The sequence below is a fragment of the Gavialis gangeticus genome, unplaced genomic scaffold (assembly GCF_001723915.1).
Source record: "Gavialis gangeticus isolate Ggan-Ray unplaced genomic scaffold, GavGan_comp1, whole genome shotgun sequence".
NCBI lineage: Eukaryota > Metazoa > Chordata > Crocodylia > Gavialidae > Gavialis > Gavialis gangeticus.
Genome location: NW_017729003.1, coordinates 8548971 through 8572479, shown reverse-complemented (window position 1 = coordinate 8572479; position 23509 = coordinate 8548971). Strand labels below are relative to the sequence as shown.

The 23509-nt window shown below is 46.9% G+C and overlaps 2 protein-coding genes across 5 annotated transcripts in view; one reads left to right on the top strand and one right to left on the bottom strand.

Moving 5' to 3' along the window:
* P4HA1 (prolyl 4-hydroxylase subunit alpha 1) overlaps positions 1–11667 on the bottom strand; it is a 59619-nt gene extending 47952 nt beyond the window's left edge. For all 3 annotated transcript variants that reach the window (XM_019507783.1, XM_019507784.1, XM_019507785.1), the window contains exon 1: positions 11580–11667. The gene's annotated coding sequence lies outside the window, so the exon portion shown is untranslated. The remainder of the gene's footprint in view (positions 1–11579) is intronic.
* Positions 11668–11836: 169 nt separating this feature from the next.
* The window catches only part of NUDT13 (nudix hydrolase 13), a 24745-nt gene continuing 13072 nt past the window's right edge, over positions 11837–23509 (top strand). Inside the window, exon 1 of one of the 2 annotated variants that reach the window (XM_019507786.1) lies at positions 11837–11894. The gene's annotated coding sequence lies outside the window, so the exon portion shown is untranslated. The remainder of the gene's footprint in view (positions 11895–23509) is intronic. The other variant, XM_019507787.1, reaches the window with a different exon arrangement.

Here is a 23509-nt window from a genome sequence, read left to right as displayed (position 1 = left end):
CTCAATCCATTGTGGACAGCATATTAGAAGTCTCCTGTTCCGGTGTCTAGTGACTGATTCTTGCGTTAATACTTTGGGGAGAGGGGGGACGCAATACTGAAAAAGTAAGAGCAGCTGCCCTGCCAGAGCAGCCACTGTCATGCTGCCAGCAGCACAGCCAATGACGCTACCCTACCCATACACTGCTGCACTTAGGGTGCTCAGGCATCATGCTGCACTTCTGGGCTGAAGATAACTGAAATGTCTGTGATTTTCTGTCACAAAAGAGAGTCAACAGTACTGGTTGTTTACAGTACAAACCAGCATGTTGTCCACCTCTAGTACTTTAAGCTGATTGTTTTGCATAAAACAGTGTAGAAGTTGAAAAATAGTTTAAAGACAGAGAGGCAATCAAATGTCCACTCAAGTTCATCAGCAGGGTGGAAGAGTATCTATGCATCCAACCCTTAAGGACCCCATTTTCAATGTGATCAGAGCAGAAAGTGAGAGAAGCAGAGTAGGAAGAAAACTGTCTTACTCCCTTCTTTCAACACCCAGTCCTGGGCAGGATCTCAAATAAAAAAATTAGTTCTATAGACACCTTGCTGGGGTTGTTTGACCCCAGTACTCTTTCTTGCCATGGCAGGGAGTTGGACTTGATGATCTGCTCAGGTCCCTTCTGACCCTACTAACTATGAAACTATGACACCTGTCTGTGGAGCACAGAAGGGGCCCAGAATAGGTGACAGACAGTGCAGACAGGACAGCTCCAGTGGAACTGCTACTGGAAACTGTGCAAGTGCTGCAAGGCACAACCACCAGCAAAGCACCACAGTGACTGCAGTCCCAGACATCGGGAGTCGGCAACTAATGGCTTGCAGAACCAGTGGATCTGACCTGCAGATGCAGGGCTTTGGCTATGGGTGCTCTACTCATGCTGCCGCATAGACAAGGAGTGGCCAGGTCCTACCACCCACCTGCCAAAGCATGTCTGATGTGAGGGAAGTCACTCCGACCCACATCCAAAAGAGGTTCCCTACACCACCTACACAGTTCCTTAATTTTGTACAGATCTAAGATTAGGGGGCTTGAGCACTTGACACCTCCACAAGGAAGCAGGAAAACCTAGCCCCCCTCCTTTCCCACCTGCTCCACAAAAAAAAATTGAGAAAATCCTACAAAGGGAGCCCTGCAATTCTCCTCTTCCCCACCTCAGTATTACACTGGTACTTCTATCACTTACAGCAAACCTGGCAAAGCCCTGAACAAAGATGCAATAGATATGAAAAGAAGGGACATTTCTGCAGGTATATCTACAGAATCTCCCCAAGTGACAAACCATACTTGAGAAAAAGTGGTCAACACAGCTATATTAAATTGGAGATGCATCTTCCAGTACCCCTAGCTGACAGCCCTGTTGGCAAAATGTTGTAGTTTAGACCAGACTTTAGATGCGACAGTTCTGCAGAACTAACTTAATTTACACTGGTTCTTCTAGGGTATAGACAGGAACACGGGACAGTAGGGCTGGAAGGATCCTCACAAGGTCATTTATTTCAGCCCCCTGTGCAAGGCAGGATGGCCCCTGACTAGGCCACTCCATGTCATAGGAGACTGTGTTAAAAGCCTTGCTAAAGTCAAGTTGTATCACAGCTGCTCTCGCCCTAACCACAGCGCCTGTCACCTTATCACAGAATGAAATCAGGTTGGTCAGGCAGGCAGAATTGCTCTTGGTGAATCCATGCTGGCTGCTCCTGTTCTGATCACCCCGTTCTCCTCTGGGTGCTTCACAATAGATTCTTTGTGGACCTATTCCAGGTACAGAAGTCAGGCTAATCGTATATAATTCTCTAGATCCTCCTTCTTCCCTTTCTTAAAGATGGGCTTGATATTTGCATCATCCAGGGCCTCATCCAACTCCTACAAGTTCTCAAAGAGGACAGCTGCTAGTGGGTCTTAAATTACATCAGCCAATTCCTTCAGCACTGTACAGTGCATTCATTCCTGCCATACCAACTTGAAAGCATCTACCTTCTTTAAGCAAACCCTATACTTGTTCTTCTACTATCCTAGGCTTTGTCCCCTTTCCCATCTTTGTTGACAACTAGGCTTTGCTCTCATCTGGTAGCTGTCCTTAATTTGTGAACACTGATGTAAAAAAGACATTAAATACTTCAGCCATCCCTGCATCATGCACAACTAGATTGCTTTCTGCATTTTGTAAAGGACCCGTAGCTCCTTTGGCTTCTTACTTTTGACATACTTGTAGAATTTCTTTTTATTGCCTTTTAAATCTGTAACAATTGTACTGATTGACCATGCAATCAACTGTGCTGATATCAAAGGATATTATAACCTATTATGATGCAGAACCTGTATGATTCTGTAGTGATACAAGTGTAGCAAAAGTGCTCCACTTAACCCTTTCTTCATCAACCCTCAGACTTATCCTGATTTAGCTCACTTGCATCTCTAAAAGATCACGCAGAAATAACCATTAGTGTAATAGCTATTAAAAGCTCCTAAACAGTGGTTCTCTCTGCCCCACTTTACAACACCTAAAATGAACATTTGTCCATACCCTAACTCAGCATGAAATTTAACACTACAAAATAATTAACTAATCCTGGGAACTTCCATGATATTTGAACTGATTCATGCCAGATTTAAAGTTAGTTTTATTCACTAACTTATTCCTCAATATTACTCAACCAATTTCAGTGGAAATATGTTAGAAATGAATCTGCTTTCCAAAAGATTCATTTTCATTTTTTTTTATTCATAGGAATTTACACCCATGTACTGAAGTCCCCACAGTACCAAAAGAAAAATCTTCAGAGTAGAAGTAGCTCTTTAGGACTCCTAACACAATTGGCAAAATTAGGGGATTTTTATTTCCAATGAAGTTCAACACCTCCTATGTATGTACCTGAGTAAAGCAAGTAAGCTGTACGACTGCAAAGCATAAGCAGTTCTACCACACAACAAATATTTGCTAACTTTGGACTAACCAATCCTTTGGATTCACAAAGTGTTCATTCAGTACACTATACTCAATGAAAAGAAAAACTACAGAGAGTTCTGTTTTTGTAATATTAAACCAAAATTAAATACATTTCTTAGAAATAATAGTAATAGAGACTGATCTCCTTTCTGCACTGTGCAATTCTGCTAAGATTTTTCCAATTAAATGGGACAGACTCTCTCAATGAGAGAGCCCACCTAGTGCACTCTAGTAGCAGTTATATCTTCCTTTACACCTTTCTCCAAAAGTCAGTCAGCCTCCCTAAAAGCTCCTGGTCCGAGCTGGAACTTCACTACCTCCTCTAACATCTCTGTCCATACAAACCTTCCCCTTTCCAGTCACTTTAGCTGGAAACCCATATGGCCTCTACAGGAATCCCGACATCTGCCACTTCCAGCCCAGATGACTTTCCTCCCTGCTGGGACTCACATTTAGAGATGCAAATTTCAGGCCACAGGGCAGCAAAGGCTTGGCCTGCCTCAGAACAGTTACTAAGTTATATGATTTCCAAACCAGCTGCAGAAGTCAATTGTAGACTGCACACCAAGAAAAATAAAGCTTAGCTAAAATACTGCAGAGTAGTAATTGGAAATGCCATAAACAGATTTAGATCATTTTGGAGCACGGGTGCTCAACCCCTGGCCTCCAGTGCCATGGTAAGTCCTGTGAGCCATTGCCCTGCGTGCTAGATCAGCCACACAGAGCAGCACTAGGCCCCAATCCCAGCATGCAGGATGGGACAGGGCTAGCATGGGGCCCCAGAGCCCAATCCCAGCACGAGACCCCAGCATGGGGCTGCAGTCCAGGCACGTGAGATTGGGTGGGGTCAGCACAGCCTGGTAATACCATGCAGGATGGAGCAAAAGCAGGGGCAGTGCTGGGCCTGTTCATGGAGGATGGGGCAAGGGCAGTGTGGGGCCCCAGAGCCTGATTCCAACATGTGGGACCTGGCAGGGGCAACGTGGGGCCCCAGAGTCTGATCTCACCACACAGAACCAGGTGGAAGCAGTGCAGAATCCTGACCCTGGTGCATGGGGGCTGTGCAGTGTCCTGATCCTGGTGCACATTGGCCAGCCAAAGCATGGTCTGGCCCAACCCACAGCCTGGCCTTGTGCCACTCATCTAGCCCACAGGTTCAAAAGGCTGAGCACTATGGCACTTGTGAGTTTAGTTTCTTTTAATGAATGACTGATGGCACATCAAGAGTAAGAATCCTCAATGAAGTATAATCTCCTATTCCAGCCCACTTTTCCTTCAGTATAGGAGTGTAGAAACACAGGGCTGGAAGGGACCTCTGGAAATTATCTAATCCAACCCCTTGCTCAAGGCAGGATCATCTGTGACCTAAACATTGCAAGTCAAGTGATGGTCTGACCTGGTCTTAAAAATTTCATGATTCAACAAAATTGTATATGGACAGAGCTTCCAGAAGCTCTCTGGGTAGCCTGTTCTGGTGCAACCACCCTCAGAATGAGAATATTTTTCCCCAGTATCCAACCTTAATTTCCTATGCCGGAATTCAAAACTATTGTTCCTAGTCCTGGCCTCTGTGAAGAAAGAGAATCATCTATGTTCAGCCATCCTATCATCAGCCTTCAAGTATTTGAAGACATGGGCAAACCCCATCTCAGTCTTCTCTTCTCCAGACTAAATACTCCCAGTTCTTTCAACATGTCCTAACATATAGTTTTTCCAAGACCTCTAACCATTTTTGTCATTCTTCTGGACTCAAATTTGTCTGCATCTCCCTCAAAGTGCCAGGTCCAAAACTGGATGCAATTCTTCAAGTGAGGCCTCACTAGTGCCAAAAAGAGCAGGAGGATTTTGTCTTGCAAGTGATGTGCCTATCAATACAACCCAGTATGTTATCAGACTCTTTTGCAACAAGAGCATACTGTTGGCTTGTATTTAGCTTGTGGTCCACTGGAAACCAGAGATCCTTTTCTACAGTACCACAGCCAAGCCAGTCACTCTCAGGTCTGCATCTCTCCACATGATTGTTCTGACCCCAGTTCAGGACTTTGCTCTTATTCTTACTGAATTTCATTTGAGTGATTTCAAATTACCTATCTAGCTTATCAATGTAATTCTGAGTTGTAACCCAACCCTCCAGGGGCCTAAAACTCCACCCAAGTTGGAATTATTTGTAATTTTGCTAAGTGGGCACTGAATCCTATCCTCTCAATTAGTGGTTCTCAACCTTTTTGCATAGCAGGCCACAAGGGCAGTGCTTGGTTTGTCTGTGGACTGGATCCAGCTGGGGTGTCCCAATCCAGTGCCTGGGGTGGGCATGGTGGGACCCTATCTGGCCACATGGGGTAGGGGCAGGGGGTAAAAGGCAACCTAGCCCTAGCAGAGGGGAGGGAATTTGATCTGGTCCCACAAGGACAGAATGAGGCTTGATGCAGCCCCAACCTAGCCCGTTGTGGGGCAGGGGAAAACAGTGAGTGGGGCCAAGCCCCAGAAGAGAGCCTGCAGAGGGAAGGGTGCACTGTTTGGCTCCAACCCACCACAGGGCCTAGGGTTTAGGAATTTGGCAGCAAGAGGAGGGTGGCTACATTAAATTGCCAGTGCTCCCCCACCACCAAATTTCCTGACCCATGGGAAACCGTAGGGGTTAGATGCTATGGCTCTGTGGGCTGTATTTGGCCATGGGTTAGAGGTTGAGTACTCTTGATCTACATCACTGGTACAGATATTAAAACACTAGTGAACTGAGGACAGACTCCTCAGGAACTCTACTCGCTCCTTCCTCCCCACTAGACATCAAGCCATCCTGTGTCACAAGTAATGACTACTTGTGACACAGGATGATCTAGCTAGTTGTAGATCTGCCTTTCAATACTTTCATCGAATGAGAATATGATACAAGACTGTGGCAAAAAAGTTAGTTGTTTTTTTGTGGGGCAAGAATCAAGGTATAGTCACAGTTACTGCTCCCCCCTCATCCACAGAACCTGGTGTCTTGCCATGGAAAGGAAAATACAGGGTGAGTTTGACAGTCTGAACACAGAAGGCAAAAATCTGCCGTACAAGAGACAGGAGTTCAGTTAAAGTCTGTGGATAGCACCTGATGTTCCATAAGGCTTATATAGTTTTGCAGGGTTTTTGATCAGTAGAAGTGTCTAGCAAGAGTGACTACAGGAATAGGAACAAGATACCACTTAAGAAGAGACTGAGATGAAATGTAGGTTTCTTTGACAGCTGTTGGGATAGGCAATGCATGCTGTTTCAAATTATTCAAGGGCAGGTTTGGTTCACTTTTATATAAGAGTTATACATATACTGTGCTTTAGTTGTTCAGTCTTATTTTGGAAGCTTGAATCTGAAGGAGACTATAGTACACTTAAGGAAAACAGTAGTCAGACTACCTGCAAGTTTGCATTTATAACATTCCTAATTTATATACAGCTCTGCTTTGCAAACCAGGTTATGATTTTTGTTTCACCAAGGCAACTGTGAAGTACTTCTTGTATCCAGAATAAATGAGGCCAACCGTAATCCCATCTACTCCCTTCGCCCCAGTTCCTAGTAGAATGTCATCAAAAAGTATCAGTATTAGTAGTTTTCCTCCGACTATTTTTCTTCAGTGTTTTGAGTGTGTAGTCACCAAGAAGAGTGTGGATGGGTTACTGAAAAAATAATGACTTAGAAGAGAATAATAAATTTCTGTTCCTATATTAATTTTAAAGCTTCAGCATCCCTAGTCCCCCCCCCCCCCAATACATTTCAGCCAGTTCCTCTAAAACAGGTTCAGCCAAGCAGTTACGCTCAGACAAGTTTCAGCAGTTTTTCTGGAAGCAAGTCAAATTTTTAAAAACAGCAACAATCAGAAAGAAATTAGAACTAGATCAGCAACAAGAAAAAGTATTTTAATTAACTGAATTTTATTTGTGTTTAAAAACCACCTTGGCTTTTAGATGTGCATAACTGGCAGGAGTCTGCCAATTAAAACTGATTTTTTCCTCAGTGTGGGTTAAACAGTAGAACTCTGCAGCCTTCACAGGTCTTCTCCATCTGATCTCCAGACAGCTTTTCCCTTGGAGCACTTAATCAGGTGCTCACATTACTTTAACCTTTGATAGACTTGAATTTAATTCACTTTACATAAATGGCAGCCAAGAATGAGAAAAATGTAACACCCAAGCATCTTTTAAATGTGCTGGTCCTCACCACAACCCTGCATGGGATAGGAAAAGTGATTAAGTTACTAAGTGATAACTGGGTAACTTAAGGCACAGAAGCCCTGAAGGCTTATCTACAGAGTCACTTCAAGCTTCAAGGCAGTGGAAGTCTCAGGCCAATAAGCATCACCTGTCAGACATGATTTAAAGCTCTAAAGACAAATTACTGTACTATATGGATGACTACATGTACTATACTGTATTTTACAGCGAGTAACTACACCAAAAACTAAGCATTTAAGTTTTTTTACTTTGATTCAAATAAGCAACACAGAACATGGGACGTATTCTACACTCTCCGCTAGCATTTTGGTTTTAGAAAGTATATAATACTTTAAAAAGCCTTTTCTTGATCACCTTTAATTAGGCTTTCACACTCACATATGGTGTATGAAGGAGAACTTAGACAGATATTTTGGGTTGCTTTTACCACTGAAATAACTAGACATTCCAGTCAAATCCAAATCTTCCCCTTTGCATGACAGGCAAGTTAAGAGCCCCTAAAGGCCCTCACATTTTGAAGATTCAGTATATTCAGTTAGTGTTTTATTTTATTGCATCATGAAAGTTTACCGACACCCCCCCCCCCCAAACAAAAAAAACCTACACACAAACCAACCCACCACAAAAACCAAAAACAAACCAAGCTCCCTTCACATCTCTATTAGGGGCTAGCACACATTAAATCACAGTAACTAAATCATTGTTAGTTCATAGACTTTTCAAAGTAGTTGTTCACATAATGACTTGGTAAAATAAATGTAGTTGCTTTCTTTAACAACCCTAACTTGACCCCTGCCCTCTCAACCACTTACCCACTTTATTTCAATGCCAAAACAGGCGTTTTCATATACACACTGTTATCAGTTACCAAATCATTTTTATTCCCACCTTTTTGTTTCTGTAGGAATTTGTATATGGACCCAGCACTTGCATTTACTTGCAACTAGTCAGTGCATCCCAAAATATTGGCACTATAGCAAGAGTCCTTACCTCACTAATGTTCCCTCTCCTGGTACTACCAGGAGATAGAGGCATTCTGGAAATTGGTATAGAAAAGTTCTCTGTCTATGGGGTTTTCCTTTTCCATCTGGAACTAGAACCTTTAAACTAACCGTTGAAACTAGGTAATCAAGTTATATATCCTCTAAACAAGTAGCTTTGGCTGCATGTGTAATGCAGCTTTTTTTTTTTGCGCAATAATTGAAATACTTCTCTTTTCTATAAGTAGAGGCAGCCCATGCAAGACTTTGTACAAATGACAAGAACTTCGTTTCAACATGCCATTTTTGTTTATGCTGTGTTCTTACTTTTACCTTAAAGTTCAAACTGGTACACTAGGGATAAGTCACCACAAAAAAAAAAGAAAAAGCAAAAAACAAAACACCCATATGCATAAGATCACTTCCTAATACCTCTTCCGCACTTCTGTCTCTGTAGAGGATTCCTTTCTTCTCCTCTCCCTACAACACATGAAAAAGATATTATAATTTATATCTAGTGTTTTTATAGCAGGCTTGCATTTCCTCCTTGCAGACATTTTTAGAATATCAGCAAGATGAAGACTCCCACTATGCAAGAATATAAGTCAGAAAGCATCTCTTGCCATGGTTCTTTCTTACTCCACATTCCATCTAGAGACTTTAAAAACTAAAACCTTCCTAGTTTGGGGGTTCCTGGTCATTACAGAAGACATTTATTACAACATTTAATTGGAGTTGCAGATAACTAAAAAAAAAAAAAAAAAGTTATCCACTCCCAAATATCATAAGAGGGCACCACTGTGACTTATAATTGCAAACTCAAGGAGTTGAGCAAAAGATAAATTATCTTCCTATATTTTCTTTCCCCCCCACACCACCAAGGATTTTTTCCTTGCAAGTCCTTGTATTCATAACAGTTCAGATAACCTGTTATCTAAGCACAGACACACAGCAAGAAACAAACATCTCAGACATCACTGCCTAAGTTCTTGAAAGAAAAAAGTTACACATTTCACCTCGTCTATTACGCAGGCAAAAGCCATGACTGCAGCAAAAGCAAGCACATCTGTGCAGCACTGTTAACAAGTGAAGATGAAGGGGCACAAACTCTGGCACAGTAAGCAGATTATACACCTTTGCCCTCAGCATGCTGGGTCAGCCTGTGCTGAAATCTATGCCACTAAACCTTCAGTGTCTTTGTTAACAGTGTGAGCAAGATTAACAGTAGCATGGTTGCACCTACTGGTGCTGCAATCACATCCTTCAGTTGCGGTGTAGACAAATCACAGGAAGAGCAAGATTTAGATCAACTCCTGTTACTGTAACAGTCTAAAGAAAGCCAAGGTAACCAAATCAAAAAATATTTCAGCTGGAACTGCAGAATTGGATCAGATACCACAGGTGACTGGTGGGGGGGGGGGGGCACATGCCCACCTCGAGATTGGCCCCCCAACTCAGCCCCCCTCAGGACAGGGTAGTTTTCTTTTTTTTTTTTTTTTTTTCTCCTTTTTTTGCTCTGCAGGCTGGGGGAGCTCTGGGGGGCACTAAGCTGCAGCACAGAAGTATAGGGGGGGATATGGGGCTTCTGGCCCACCCATGGGCTCACCCACAAGTTGTACCCCCCCCAGACTCAGGAGGCACCCCTGCCAGAAACCCAACAGAGTATGAGGGTGATGCTATCTTACTCAGACTCTTACATCTTGAACCAGCAGAAAGCCCTTAGACTTATTTCCATCCCAGTTAGATAGGTTTGTCTGCAGGGTAGGCCAAAAGTACATTTTCTGCATTTGTGTATTTTACTCTGAAAGTTTCTCTCCAAGTTAAACTTAGTATATTTTGTTCTTTGTACCTTAAGAGCTTATTGAGATAGCTTCCTCCATTTATTAGCATCTTGACAGGAAAAAAATCTTTGAAGGCTTCCAGTTTTAAGCATCCTTAACCCCCACTCTAAATCTATTTTTTCTAATATGGTAGCATCAGCCAGAGGCAGTAAGCCACACAGACACAGAAGTGTGAACTCTTCTCTCTCCTCCCAAGGAGGCAGGCAGCTCCCCAAGACATTCAGGTGAACGAGAGCAAGTAATCAAGGGGTTCTCAGTAACCTCTTTGAGAGGATATTTAGGGCTTCCATACTGAAGTCACTTCTGGAAGACAGTTGGATGCAGTCAGATTTACACCAGGTCTGCACAGAGCTGTCACACCAGAATGCCTAGGGAGGACTGCAGTATAGAAGCATAAAATAGGAATGTTTTCTTAAGCTCATGAAACAACATGTAAGGAAAACTGTGTCCAAAGTCAAATCAATTCTAAGTCTATGAGCCATTCAAGAACTATACACTGCTCTATCAGCAAACATCCTCTACCCCCACCTGGGGCTTCAGATGCTTTGAAATCCTTTGACAGGGTTCCTACGTGCAGGCCCAAGCCTGTAGACTTGGGGTTTTGCTGCCCCTGAGTTTTGCTTGTCCTCAGCTGTACAGCTGCAGGAGCAACCATGGGAGGAGTCTCATTTCCATAAAGTTGGTGTGTAGCTGGAAGCTGGCTAGTGGGAAGCTAGCCAGGAGGCTCTCATAGGGAGTCCTGTCTGCAAGAAGACAAGGGTGCAACCCTCCACTAGTTTTACTACCCTGGCCAGGGCAATTCCCCTGCCACCACTGTGGTCAAGCTCTTTTCCCCACATCACCAAATTTATCTGTATATATTTCACTTTCATTCCCAACTACATTAAGCCTCAAGAGGCTGAACCTAAAGCAGACTCCCACAGCAGAAGTGAGGTACAGCAGCATTGCAAGCCGCCTGTCAGCAGCAGTGAGCAGAGGGGTTTAACTCAGTGTCTTGCACAGAGGTAAGCTGCTTCACTTCCAGCAGTCAAACTACCTCACCCACAAGGCACAAAACCCAGGGACGAGAAGGGAAGCAGAGGGGTGACTGCCCCAACCGCTGCCTGCCCCATCTTCTCCACACTGGCCAGCTGATCTCAGGGGTGAGCTAGGAGGACACAAGCAGCACTTCGTGCCTCCCATCGGGCAGGGGACAGGGCCGCAGGATCTCAAGGCGGAGAAGTCCCACGTCTCAGGCAACCCCTCACCCCAAATTGGGGGGGGGGGGAAGAAACAAGAGAAGGCGAGGGAAGAAAGCGGGAGCCGCGGAGGCGGAGCACGACTGCCACGTATCGCCCCGCCCCGCGGGCCCAGCACTAGTATCCCAGAGCACAGCCCCGGCAGCGCCGCTCTCCCGCCAGCCCCACGGGGCACGGAGCGCTGCGCACAGTGCGGTCCGGCGCCTCCTGCCCCGGGGAGCGGGAGCTGTGGGGAGACCGCCCCCCAGCCAGCCACAAGCGGAGCCTCCGAAGCGCTCCCACCACCCCGCCCGGCGACGAGAGCGAGTCCGCAGGCGGCCGCCGCTCACCTGGAACAAGGCGACGACAAAGGCGGAACCGAGTCAAGCCGGGGCTGCGCTCCCTGGCTGCTACGCACTCCAGCTACAATCCCCGAGCCCGTCACAGACAAGAGAGGATAGCCCAGTGGGGGCTTTATAAGGGCCGAGGCCCGCCGAAGCCCGCCCCCCGCCCGCCCTGGCCCCGCCCCGCCGCTGTACGTGAGCTCAGTCACACAGCGGCGCCCCGACTAGTGCGCGTGTGCGGCCTTGGCTGTCTTCTGCACCTAGGCAAGTGAGCGCGGCGGGGACGTGGCCAGCGCGGGGGCCGGGCAGTGCCGGAGCCAGGTAGGCCGCGGCCCGCTGCGGTGCAGGGCACGTGCGGGTGGTGCCCGCCCCCTGCCTTAGCCCCCAGCCCCGCGGCTGAAGGAGCAGGAGAGGGAAAGCAGAGAGGGTTTTTCTTTTTTAATGTCCTGTCTCAGGACAGACCAGGCCCGAGTCTATCAACTGAGCAGAACTCGTTTGTTTTGGTGTGTGACACTGCCACGGGCAAGTGCCCTCCGTTTGTTTGTTTGTTTGTTTGTTTGTTTTGTTTTTCAAATTTGGGGTTCCAGGTCAAATTAGCCAAATCAGTTATGAAACCTGTCATCAACTGAGCAGACCTCAGTGTTCAAATCCACGTGGTACTACCGCTGGCAAGTATCTTCCCTCCTACACGCATCAGCCTGGGGTTTCAGCTACTTCCAAAGCCCTCGTAGGCATCTTATGTGCAGGCCCAAGCTAGGAGGTTTTGGGGTTCGGATACCCTGGGTGTTGTATGCCCTTAACCAATGGGCCAAAGAAGGAAGCTGGGGGAGATCCCCTATCTCAATACACTGAGGCATGTAGCTGAGATCACTGGTAGCAGGCCCTGCCTGCAGTGCAAGGACAGGTCTCCACCCCCTTCTGCATGTAGAGGCCATGTCCAGATGAGCACGGCTGTGCAGTATGTTGCACCACAGACCTGTCTGTAACACCACATATTTGGGAGTTTCCTGCATTGCTACCTTGTAGCGTGGGAGGTTTTTTTTTGACCATTGGAGATTCAGGGGTCAAAAAATCCTGCACAAAAAAAAAAAGCGGGGCAGAACATACAGGGACAGTATGCACTGCCTGAAGCCACAGCCATGCTGGCCAAGCCAGACTCCAAGCTGGAGGAGCGATGCAGCTGCATTTTCCCTGGCTCACAACTGTGCTGGCCCTAGCCTCCTTTGCCTCACCAGGGATAACTTGCCATACACGAGAGGGCACGTGGCACAGGTGTTTAGGGACAAGGTGTCCCACTGCTAGTGGTTCCCCGGGAACCAAATGTCTATGCTCATCTGGACTTGGCCTCAGAGGTCAGGAAGGGGGATCTTCCCTTTAGTCACAGCAGAAAAGCACCTGGACTGATCCCATCCCTGACCCTCCTTTGTGTTTAGTGCTGCTTATCTGAATAAGATACATGCTAATGCCCATTGAACAGAGGCCTCTCCCTGCTTTTTTCCAAGTCATGGTGAGCCACTACATTGGGTGCATTTTGACTTTCTCTTCACTCCCACAGCTAAGCCATACTTTTCTTTTCCTTTATCAATGATTCCTGTTTCTTCAGCCTTAAATGTCTGGGCAAACAGCACCAAACGAGGCCCCAAACAGTTCACTCAGAGTCCCCCTGTCACATACGATTACTGTGGCCCCACACTCAATGAGGTGAAATGGGACCAGGTTGCCCTTTATATGCCTCAACTGCACATAGATTTTTGGAGCATCCTAGGAACTATTACAAGAGCACCCAGTTCCAGTCATAAGTGGGGACTAATTAGCACATGGCTCGTTTGTGGTCGGTATCTGGAACACCCCCCAACGCCAAGCTGTGAGTTCACCAGGGTTTTAAACATTGTTGACTCTGGTGGGGCCCATTTTAAGGGACTATAGGGTAAATCAAGAGTTCTTTAGCTTTGGATTACTGTAGTTGAGGGTAAAGTCCTGTGCTGTCTGCTAAAGTCTCTTCATGAGAGGATCTTGGCTACACAGTTTTTGGGGATGGGAAATTTCTCTCAGGTGTTTCCTTTAGCTGGCTTCTTTAGTGTTTTTGCTAGGGGCAAATGAGTTTGGGGCATCTGAACTCCAAGGCCTTGCTCCTTCAGTCTTTTAGTTAGGGACAAGTGAGGGTAGGGGGCATCTGAACTCCTTGGAGCTTACATATAGGATGTTTGCCATGGATTTGGGAGTAGCTGAAAAGTCTGAGATAGGACACTTGCTGGTGGTAGAGTTGATAGAATTTGGAGCTAATCTGGTCCAAGACATAAATAAAAAAGTAGGTGCTAAAGTACTATGTAAAAGTGTGTTTCTGGAGTACTAAAATTTGCGTTTTCCAAGAAGGTAAAATGTATCAATTCTGGATGAACTAAGTCTATGGGTACTATGTGTAAATTACTACAGCTATGTTTATTTCAAGGACACTTTTCAAATTTTCTCCTCACTTCCATGTGCTTGGAGACAGCAGGGTCTGACAGGTAAGGAGAGGGGAAAAGCTCTGGAGGGAGAAGAAGCTGAGGGAAGGCAGAGGGCAAGGGGGGGTATCTGATATATTCTCCTTGCTGTAGCAGTAGGAGGGGGAAAATTTAAAGGCAAAACCTCCAATAATTAGATTTTATATCTGGAAAATTAAGAAATTTAAGTTTTCTATATATAGAATCTAATTATGGAGGGCTTATCATTTAGTCAAGAAAATGCAGTAGTATATGGACAAGATTTTTACCTCCCCTCAAAGGAAAGAAACAGAGCTAATTTCAAAACTTGCTGGCAGTAACTTACAACTGTTACCCTGTGCCAAAATGATCCAGTTACCTCAAATTTAGATTCTGTATCCTATTATCAGTTTTTTTGAGGCTGTGTGATAGGCCAGATCTAGTTATTGTCTTGATCAGCAGTTTCCTTCTAGAACAGCAGTTAACTTGGCTCTTGATTGCAAGCTGTGTTCTCAAGTTTTTAGCAGGCATAGGAAGGAAACTTCAAGTACATTAAAACCTGATCAAATCCAACTTTCCAAATACTCTGTTTTCAGGTAACATCAAAACAACCCCCCCCCCCCAAACTCCCACAACAAACACCCCCCCATAATTCCAGCAGTTGGTGAAATCTAGGAGGCCTATTCAACTCGAGAATTCCTCATCTATCAAATAAGGAAGGTGTTTACATATTGAAGAGATGAGCGTTTTAGAAGCATATCAGATATTTCTTACATCTGCCTATTTATACCGACTCATCCAATAAAACTGTAGTGTACGTGGCAAAAACCTTCTCCTGCCTCTGGCTTAGAAGGGGCCTAATAGGTCATTGAGTCCCGTTTCCTCCATTCACAAAGTCCCACCACTCCAGTCCTTCATATATAGGGAAATTTGCAACTTTTACAGAAACTGTGAAACAGGCAGTTTCCATGATCACTGCAAAAACAGGTTCCTCTAATTTTCTGTGGAATTGCTGAGGGGAGGGGAATTTATTAAAATTAAATTCTGGCTCCCCAGTGGGACTAGCCTCTCAGCCCACCAGGGGGGTGGGGGGGGGTGAGGAAACCACTGGCATAAAGGGAAGCAGCCAAGATGATACCCACCCCCTCCTCCCTGCCACAAACTGGCTGAGAGTGCTGCCTTTTGCGCTCCCCACCCCCCATCAGCAGCAAGGGTGCTGCATGGAGGGCAGTCCTCTCCATAAATCAGTGGTGAGGGGTGGGGCCACATGAAAGTCAGCCCTCTCAGGCAATCAGCAGTGAGGGGCAGGGCTGCTGGGGTCTCTCAGCCAATCAGCAGCGGAGAGAAGGAAGCTTTCCATGAAAAGACCATGAACATGATGCTGTGCGCTGCAAGTAGCCTGCTATTTTTATTTTAACTCCATGCACTTCAAGTAGATCCCTGTGCACACATACTGCAACTACAAAACGTAGTATGAATACAAAACTAAAAACATGCTACAGGCAGAATCAGAGAGGGTGAGAACTATTATGTCCTGCCACTGCCATGGCTGAGAAATTATAAAGCCTAGGAAGCACATTCTGTTGCTTCAGGTAGCCCTGTACAAGTCAGTTAGACTAACTGTAAGAGTGAAGAGAAGCATCTGTGTAGGTATTGCCAGAATCAGGCATTTGCGTTCAGCCTTGCTCATTACTAAATGACTGGAATTCCTGCTTTCTGAGAGATTTATTCCGGCTGCTTATGACCTCTTAGTTTACTCTTCATACTCATTTTTCTTGTGTCAGAACAGGGTATTCTCTATGCAAAGGCTATATCTTTGTGACTGACTTCCTTTGGTGACCTCCCAAAGCTCAGATTTAGCAAACTTCAGGAAGCAACATGAGACTTGTTTGTCTGAGGAGCCTTTATTTAGCTTATGGTATTGCCAGTGGCACAGGCTATGCGAACACATATAAATATTCATTTATTAATACAATGTACATAGTTGAGAGGTTCACAAAGAGTAAAGCACTTACGTGCATAAATGATAGCCAGCATTTATGGCCTTAAATTTATAAGTTATGTCATTGGAATGGCTGTACAAATTAGAAAGTTATCTACCCTGTAAATCTGGTGCATTTTTCCAGACTGCACAGTATTGCAAGATTCCTGTTTAAGGGCAAAGGGGTAATTTTTGTTTGTATTTTTTTTCTCATTGCTAGGGCTTTAGGCACCCTCCTCAAAGCTAAAAGCCCACCCAGGTATGAAGGGAGGGCCACAAATCCAGGGATACAACAGGTTACTTGAGGCAGCAGAGAACAGTAAAAGGTCACAGACTCAGAAGGGTCAGCTGTTTGTTGTAACAGCAGAGTGGATGTTTTCTTGAGAGATGATATTTCAGTCCTTTATCTTGTTAAAGGAAGATTTGCCAATCAGTCTAGAGGATTAATATGATCGGGCTTGCTCTTTTATAGGAAGCATACAAGTAAGAGTCAGACATAATTAACTTCTAAGTAATTGTGCATTACATAGAAAACAAGTATGCTGTCTTTATCTATGCATCTCATTTGTTATTTTTATGGACTGTGCTCTCAAATTAAATGTCTAGAATCCTTTATTACACTGGCTTAATTAATGATAAAATAAATGAAGGTCTATCATTAGCCTTTTTATATAACATTTGTTTTTGCACTTATAAAGACACACTTCATGTTGAATGCAGGCATTTAACTCTTGACCCAGAAGGGAAGAAGAATCTGTTTACTCAAACAATTATAGATGAATGAAAGAGATGCATCTTTAATCATGCTGTGACATTTCATTTGATAAACTTAGCTTTCTAATCATAGTAGTGTATTTATAAATTCAGATATAGATTTGAATGCTTGACATCTGTACTGCTCTGTTAACCTCATCTGTACTGCTTTTTGAACTTTTTTGAGGCCTCCAGAGAGGTTTACTATTTAGTTTCCTTATTTTTCAAAACAATTAGGAAATTTGAAAAATATCTACTGCTATGTTCTATAATGATTGTTAGCATTATTTAACATCCTTTATTTGGCAAAATATAATAAATTGATTCTCTGATATAATGAACAATTAATGGAAAGTGAAGAATTCATTATGACAGAGTCCCACTAACCAAGGAGTTAAGAAAAAAAGAGCATCTGTATAGCTAGCCATCTAACACAGACTCCACAGTGAGGAGGTTTCTGAAGCAGTCTTTGTGGAGTTATTTCCCAGAGCTTCCAGGGGGGGGGAACAGGGGAAGGGATTCTGGAAAACAGAACAGATTAACAAAAAACCTGACCTCTGTTTACTGGAGGAGCTGCATTTCCATTGAAACATGCTCTGGGTCAACGTGTGGCTTTTATGAAGTACTTCCTGCTGCTGGAGATTGCATATATTTCTCTCTCTAGTCTAATATACTCCATACAGAAGGAATGCTTTTTCATTGGATAAGAGCCAACTACGTAAGGGGTTTAATACAGAGTTGGGATTTACAAAGAAGCAAGTTTATTTGCACCTAAGTCCTGAGACCAGGAATTTAACACTATATCTGCTGAGTTTTTAATAACCAAATATAAACTGTGCCATTTATAGGTTCTCGGAATTAAGGGGTTATAAATACCCTCCTCATCCAACTAGTGTATTTTATTGTGATAAATACAAATTATTGCCTGTGCAGTTATGTTCTGAACTACCCATTCTAGAGTAAAGTATAGAGTTGTCTGCAGACTCCTGAGATCTGCACTGAAATTGTATCTGCATTGCAGATTTTCACAGTCTAACCAAAAATATACTGTTTCAAAAATTCTACAAGAGATTGCATATGAGGTTCACAAGATTTCATAGAATCATAAAATCATAGAAAACTAGGATTTGAAGGGACCTCATGAGGTCATCTAGTCCAACATCTTGCTCAAAGTAGGGCCGTCCCCAACTATATCATCCCAGCCAAGATTTTGTGTAGCCAGGTCTTAAAAGCCTCCAAGGATGGAGATTACACAACCTATCTGGGTATCCTGTTCCAGTGCTTTATTACCTTCCTCATGAGAAAGCTTTTCCTAATATCTAACCTAAACTTCCCTTGCTGCAATGTGAGACCATTGCTCCTTCTTCTGTCACCTGCCAACACTGAGAACAATCTAGCTCCAGCCTCTTTGGAACCCAACTTCAGGTAGATGAAGGCTGCTATTGAATCTCCTCTCAGTCTTCTCTTCTGCAGACTAAATAAGCCCGGTTCTGGGGTTCCCTCAACCTCTCCTCCTAAGTCATGTGCCCCAGCCCCCTAACTGTTTTCATTGCCTTCCACTAGACTCTCTCCAACTTGTCCACATCTTTTCTGTAGTGGGGGACTTAAAACTGAACACAGTACTCCGGATGTGGCCTTACTAGTGGAGAATAGAGGGGCATAATTACTTCCCTTGATTTGCTGGCAACATTCCTACCAGTGCAGCCCAGTATACTGTCAGCCTTCTTTCCAACAAGGGCACATTGCTGGCTCATATTCAGCTTACGGTCCACTGTAAACCCCAGGTCCTCTTCTGCAGAGCTGCTGCTTATCCAGTCAGTCCCCAGCCTGTACTGATGCATGGGATTGTTCCATCCTAAGTGCAGGACTTCACACTTGTCCTTACTGAATCATGAGATTTCTTTTGGTCAAATCCTCTAGTACAGCAGTGGGCAAAATATGACAAATGGGCCGGATCTGGCTGTGACAAGAGTAGCCTCTAGGCCTGGTACTAGTATGGCCCTGCCCTTGTCTCTGGGCAAACTGCCCACCTTGTTCATCTGCTACGCCTTGTTAATAAATGATTGTGATGTTAAGTAGGTAGGAGGCTGCCCTTTGTGCGCCCCAATGGCTGTGGGTGATAAGTACACACTCCTACCACCGCTACACGTGTCCCAGGCCTCACTGATGTTTCCTCCAGCTAGGTAGTACTAGGACCTGAGCTCTGGAATCTCATGTGGGACTCTCACTCCCCACTGAAGCTCCAGGTCCCAGCGCCCTTGCAGATGTTTTCTCCAGTGGTTTCCACTGGGTTCTTCCTTTAGACAAACAAACATACACAACACACACTGGGCCCCTGGCCCCCCATACTGGGCTCCCAGCCCTCGGTTCCCCCTCACTGGGGCTCCTCTGGGGTCTTCCATCCCGTGGAGCTCAGGTGGCCGCAGCTGTGCCTGGCCCCCTCGTAGGGCCTCTACAACCTCAGGTCTCACTGGGAGTCTGGGTGCTGCTCCAGGTCCCTCTTTGAGAGCCTGGAGGGCACTCACCAGGGACATATCCCTGGCCAGGGACATGAACCACCTCACATGGCGACGTCTACTCTGCAGACCGGGAGTTCCTGCCGCACTGGGCTCAGCTGTACCTCCACGTCAGGTGAAGCGAATTGGGGCCAATTGGCAGCATGGGCTATATCCAGAGGCCGTGGGCGGACCCAGAGGGGAGTTGAAGGAGCAAGGCCGAGTAGCTGAAGAAGGAGAAGCGTGGGTAAGCCTCTGGGCTGAGGCCAAGGCGGCGGTGGCACCCTTACCGCAGGAGTGAAGTGGAGGGTGGAAGAGGTCGGGCACTGGAGGGGAATCTGGGGATAGCCCCTGGGAGTGGCGGAGGCGGTGGACCACCCACTGTCTGAACCACCCACTGCGGTGGGTTTTTTTTCTCCATTGTTTTTTTTTCTTTCACCTCCTGTGGACATTCCCCAGCTGGTTGGAGAGTCCGGACTGAGGACGGGCACCTGCCCATGGAAAGGGGAGCAGGAGGTCAAGCCCTAGAAGCCTTCATAGCCAAAGCCGGGCCGGCAAGATCCCAAGCCACGAAGACTGCATCCACCCTAACTGATGACGGCCGAGGGAATCCCCTGCCACGGTAGCGGCACTCGCCAGTAATCTGGTTCCCTGCAGCACGGTTTGAAGGTCACAGGGAAGAGGCCTGGGTGGGAAGAGCAGATCATAGAAGAGTCTGGGGTAATGACCCCAGGCAATAGAGCACCAGACCTGGAAGATCCCTGAGGCTGAGGAGGCCAAAGGTCAGGGACTCTTTTTGTTTCTTTCAAAAAAATAAGTAAATAAAAGGAGAGGGAATCAGGAAGTTGGCTCCAAGCTAGTCCTTTCTTTACTCCCAGAGTTCGGCCCCGGGATGCAGGGCAGTCCCTTTGATTGAGTTGGGCAGGAGACAGGCAGTCACCACCTTCCTTTTTCAGATCTCTTATATCATCAAAGTCATGGCAGGCGGGAAAAGAAGGGGCGTCAAATCCCCTCCAGCTCAGCCATAGGGGCCCAGCTGCCTTAAGGGGCCAGTGAATGTCAGCAGGACGTCGAGGTGTACACACTTACACGGTGACAGCCCGACACCCTCCACCAACCTGGGCCCTGCCTCAGGACTCCCATGAACCTGGGCTACCCCTGTGTAGATCAAACCCACCAGGGATGTGGAGGTTGGGGTCTTCAGGTGCCCCTCATCTCCTTTCATCAGGGAGGTAACTGGCTTGGCATTTCTGGGGAGCTACTCCGCCACAGGTATCTCCACCAGGCCACCCTTCTCCAGCAAGGTACACTTTCAGGTCATGTCCAGGACCTGGTCTTCCCCGTAGCCTCACCCTTTACCTCCGAAGTGTTCTAGAAGCAGTTCAGCCCAGTGTTGCCTCCTTGGTTGCTCAGCCCAGACTGCTGCCTTTCTGGCCTAAGTTTGAAAATGGCCACCGCAGTCAGCCACTTGGCGGCTGTCTGCTCCAGCCCTTAAAGTGACAGAACACTAGAGCTGCTTTGTCACACTGGCCCACCAACTGACTGCATCCAGCCCACAGCTCCCCTCATGGTGCTCTGCATGGGGCTGAGCCCCACACACTCCTGCCAGGATAGCCCACACCATGCTCCCGTCCATGCCTGCTGGCCCAGGCCTCAACCAGTATGTGCAGTTTCTGGTGGTGCTGTTCTGGTGCGGTTGCCACTGTCCAGGTGTTCTTCTTCTCCTCTAGCCTCCAATTGCTGCTCCTCCTGCTCCTGCTGTGCCACTCTAAGCAGTGGGGAGCTTCAGCTGGGTGGCTCCTGCCTCAGTGCATGGGGCTCTGGCTCCAGCTCCTGATTGCCTTCCACTCACTGCCTACCTGTAGGTGACTACTCATTGGTACAGGCAGGCACAGTAAGTGGAAGGCAACTGGGAGCTAGAGCCAGAGTCGCACGTGCTGAGGCAGCAGCTGTCTGGCTGAAGCTTTCCCCCACTTGGAGCGGCATAACAGAGGAAGGAACAGGAGGAGGAGCCACCATAGGAAGCAAGGGGAGCAAAGCAGCACCTGACTGGCTGCAGCCACACCAGGAACAGGTCCACTAGAACCTGTACACCGGCCAGGGTCAGGGCTGAGCCAGTGGGTGTGGGCAAGAGTGTGGTGCAGGCTGCCCTGGGCAGGGCTCAGTCCCATGTGGAGTGCAATGAGGGCAGCCACGGACTGCACCACCTGAGTGAACTCTGCTGCACACACCTCCCACCTCCCCCTCGCTCCCTTCCCTTTCAGCTGGCTCCCAGGACCTAGCATCCAGGCAGTCCCCCCCGCCACAACATATACACACACACACGCCTCGTCTCCACCTCGTCCACTCCCACAGGATAGGGATGTGAAGAGAGCAGATTGCGGCTTGGTCCAGGCCCTGGCCCTCAGCTATCACTGCCCCATGGCCTAGCCCCATGATCCCAGCCTTGCCCACCTGTCACGCTCCCAAACACTGCTTCCTGCCCACCCAAAGGCCCATAGAGAGTTTTGGTGAATTGTTGCTCAGGAGTGGGGAAGGTGCTGACCTGGTCCGTGACAGCTCATCAAAACTCCCTATGTGGTCCTTGGGCCCAAATAATTGCCCAGCTGTGCTCTAGTGTGTCAAGGTCTCTCTGAATCCTAGCCCTACCTTCTAGTGTATCTGCTGCTCCCCCACAGTTTGGTGTCATCTGCATACTTACTGAGGGTGAACTCCATCCCATCTTCCAGGTCATGGATGAAGATACTGAACAAAACCAGGTGCAGTATTGTCCCCTGGGGCACTCCACTTGATTCTGGCTGCCAACTAGACATAGAGCTGTTGATTACTACCCTTTGAGCCCAAAAATCCAGCCAGTTTTCTGTTTACCTTACAGTCCATTCATCCAGCCCCTACTTCCTTAGCTTGCTTGCAAGAATGTTGTAGGAAACCATATCAAAAGTCTTGCTAAAGTCAAAGTATATCATGTCTACTGCTCTTCCCACATTTTCAGAGCCAGTCATCTCATCATAGCAGGCAATCAGGTTGGCCAGGCATGACTTGCCCTTGGTGAATCCATGCTGACTGTTCCTAATCACTTCCTTCTCCAAGTGCTTAGAAATGAATTTCTTGAGGACTTGCTTCATGATTTTTCCAGGGACTGAGATGAGGTTGAGCATTCTGTAGTTCTCTGGATCCTCCTTCTTCCCTTTGTTAAAGATAAGCACTATATTTGCCTTTTTCCAATCATCTGGGACCTCTCCCTACTACCACAAGTTTTCAGAGATAATGGCCAGCAGCTCTACAGTCACATTGGCCATTTTCCTTAGTACTCTTGGGTGCATAGTGTCCAGCCCCATAGACTTGTATATGTCCAGCTTTTCTAAATAGTAGGCCTGTGTGAATAGGAAGGTATTGGATTTTGATTCGGCCAGTTCAGAGGACAGTGATTCGATTTGGAGATTTGGATCACTGTCCTGAATTGATTTGGCCGAATCGGCTTCAGAAGATTCGGCGCCCATTCTGAGAGATTTGGTGATTCAGTGATTTGGATTCCGCTGCCCCCTACTGTGCCATGCTGTGCAAGGAGGCTCTGCCATGAGCCCTCAGAGGCTCCAGTCACTGCTGCCAGAGCCGGTAAGTGTGGGGCTTTTTTGTTGTTGTTTGTAAAGTGCTGGGAGGCTGGGCTGGGCAGGGAATGAGGCCGGGCAGGGCAGCCATGGGGGCTTCTCCCATGGCTCCTTTGGCTGTGCTGGCCTCTGCCTCAGCAGGGGGAGTAAGGGGGCTATGCCCTGCTGCCGCTTGCCCAGATGGCGCGGGGGGCATGCAATGCAGGCATAGCTCGCTCCAGGCTCTGCCCGGCCACCAATTGCCAACTGGTGCAGGAGGGTGCAGGATGCAGGTGCGGCAGCACTGGGAGTGGGGGCTGTGCCTTGCTGCCGCTTGCCCAGTCGGCACAGGGGTGTGGTGGGCAATGCAGGCATGGCTCACTTCAGGCAGCAGCAGGGCATAGCCCCCACTCCCAATGCTGCCATGCCTTCATCAGCACTGGGAGTGGGGGCTCTGCCCTGGTGCCACTTGCTAGCCAGCATGTAGGGGTACAGGATACAGGCACAGCAGTGCTGGAAGTGGGGGCTCTGCCCTGCTGCTGCTTGCCCCCTTCTGCCTGGAGCAAGCTGTGCCTGCATCCCGCTCCCATCCCCCACTCTGGCTAGACAAGTGACTGAAGGGCAGAGACCCTGCTCCCAGCATTCCCCCCCCCCCAAG